Genomic DNA, 2,653 nt, shown 5'->3' with positions numbered 1-2,653 from the left:
GAATAGCGTTAGTTTATATGAAGCAGGTCAAAGTCATACACTTCAGCGTAAGTGCAATGTTTGCATTAATGATATAATTTTTCCTCCTCACGCACCTATAAATTATGCCCTTTCACTTCTAGTAATATACAGATTCAGTTTCAAATTGCCTTCTCATATGCCTGGAATAATCCCTAATGTTTAAGAAAAATTAATAACTTGCACTGCATCTAGACCTTGTCAGCCCTGATTCATGATCCATTTCTAATGGTACATATATCTTTTTGTTTTTAATTTTCAGATGTAACATTTATTCATGAAGGGAATAAGACATTTTTGGATAATCTTGTCAATTTTGAAAAGCTGGTAGGTAAACTTCATTATTTCTACGCTTTTCTTTCTTGCTCCAAGAAACAAATGGAATAAGCCCTTTTCTCCATTGAATGCATGGTGATTTCCAGGAGCTTATTTGCTGCATGTTGTGCATTGTCAATAAAATGTATTCCAATTAAAAATAAGTATGCTAGCAAGTTTTGGAGAACCAAATATAAAAATCTGCGTTTTATTTTTGAAAAATGAAACTTCATTAGACTAACATCAGCAATTGAGTGTATGTTATTGAACCATAAATAAAACCATAAAGGTCCTTGTCAGGAGGCATTCATGCTCTCGGGGTTCAGTTTTACTGCTGTAAAGGCATCTCTGTCTTTGTCCTGACGTGTACTGCTTCCCAGGCACCGGAGAAAGCTTTCCTTCTGGGGAGATGTGTCCACCCCACAATACTCCCAGCTTGGATATGAAGGTAGAATTCGTAGGGTCTGCATTTGAGAGGAGGGACGGCCCTTTTATCAGCCTGTGGACAGATGGTGCCAGTGTGGAGAGAGCCTACAAAGTGCCCCCCCTTGCCCACAAGAAAGGGGTCCCTGGTCAGTCTTTTCTTACAAGTTACTGAAATGCCTCTTCCTGAATTATTCCCAGGACATTCCCAGGGGCTTTGTCTTGCAGTGGACTCCTCCCAGCCTTTCCTGCCAGCCTTCTCTTAGGGCAGAGGGGGAAGTGCCTGTAAGCACTGAGCACGTGTAAAACAGGAGTGCTCCAGAGAGACCCAGTGGACGGTGAGAAGAATAGATTTCTGACAGACGAATTTTAGTCAGAGATCAAACTATCCTTCATGGTTCAAAATGATGCCAGTGACCCCTGTCCATAGATCCTGACCTTTGAGTGACCTTTTTAGTGATGGTAATGAATTTGTGTGAACTCTCTCAGAAACTGACCTCTGGTCCCCTGTGTGACTGGGTCAGGCATTTGGAAGAAAGCTGAGTGAGGCGGGGGCCGCAGACCATGACCAAAGAACAATACAAACCAGTGAATCCAAATGAGGTTTGGCATCTGACCTTTGCCTTATGAGTGTCCTGTTCTAATCATCAGGTTAACTCACCATATAGAGGTTGAGACAGCACAGGACCACTGTACAGCTTGAAAACCCAAGCGCCTAGTATCCGGAAGACAGATGTCTTAGAACATCTCGCCATAGGTCCATTTTAATCATTGCTTTATGGAGAGTTATTTTTAAAGTGGATATGCCTATAACTTTTCAAGTCTCTCTCGGCACTAAGTGCTTTGGAATCAGAGTTCAGTTATTTCAGTTACTGTAGTCAAACCATCACAGCTGGAAATGGTTCAAGTGTTGGCTTTTTTGTTCTTATTCTTTAGAGATTTGCTCTTTGTCGCTATGTAATGTTCTGAAGATCACAGCAGGGCACTGGTTTGCAGCCAAAGGCTATAGGCACTAACTGGTCTCTAGGCAGATTAATCCCCAATGTTTGCTGTTAATGAAATGATTGCAGGAATATGAAGCCTTTGGTCCACGTTTACTTCAAATCCTGGCCAACGCATCAGGTTAAGAACGCCAGATAAGCTTTGGAGAGCACGTGCGAAGATGTGGGATGAGGCGTGGCACGCCACGTGGAATCCCCTATAAAGGTCTAGAAACTTTCCCTGTGACAGACCAGAGGGGACGCGAGAGAACAGTTGTGCTCCTATAAGCTGACTCTTGTCTGTTGTTAAAGGCAGACAGGTGGCCGACCTTTGTCTCTGAAGTGAGCCAGTGGTTTGGTTAAGTTCACTGCATAATTTTCCCTCAGATAGTGCCACCAGCGTGAGAGAACAATTGGATAAAGGCAACCATGGGAAAGAGCAATGGAAAGATCCCTGCACACTTCTCCCTTTCATCCTGGCCAGCATCTCTGGCCTTCCCCCTGCTCTCCCCAGTGACCCAGTAGAAGCCTTTTGATGCCAGCTAATGTAGTCCAAGGTCTTGCTTTCATATATGCCAAGACTTCAAACTAACCATTGGGACTGAAACAAAGAAAGTCTACCTGATAGTGCTTCTATTAGGGCCAATAATTGTCTGTATCCTTCATGCTTTAAGAAAGTTTCAGGAACTAGCATGGCATAAATAAGTAATATTCTATTTTAAATTCCTGCAGAAAACATTTATGAGAAGGGCGACTAGCAGATAAGTACATGCACTTGCATAGCAGGCACGTGCTGGCACATCTTTTCTGAAGAGAGTAGATTTTGTATTATCAGTGTGTTTCTGGTCCTCAAAGCATATGGCACTTAAGATCCAGCACACCTCACACTGACCTCCTCCTTGCACAGAGAAGATGGG

The 2,653-nt window shown here is 42.9% G+C and overlaps 1 protein-coding gene across 10 annotated transcripts in view; it reads left to right on the top strand.

The window, feature by feature from the left end:
• RAPGEF5 (Rap guanine nucleotide exchange factor 5) overlaps positions 1–2,653 on the top strand; it is a 416,073-nt gene that overhangs the window by 406,816 nt on the left and 6,604 nt on the right. The gene's annotated exons all lie outside the window — the stretch shown is intronic.

This window comes from Pteropus vampyrus, unplaced genomic scaffold, assembly GCF_000151845.1.
Source record: "Pteropus vampyrus isolate Shadow unplaced genomic scaffold, Pvam_2.0 Scaffold69, whole genome shotgun sequence".
Lineage (NCBI taxonomy): Eukaryota > Metazoa > Chordata > Mammalia > Chiroptera > Pteropodidae > Pteropus > Pteropus vampyrus.
This window is presented reverse-complemented; position numbering and strand designations above follow the sequence as displayed.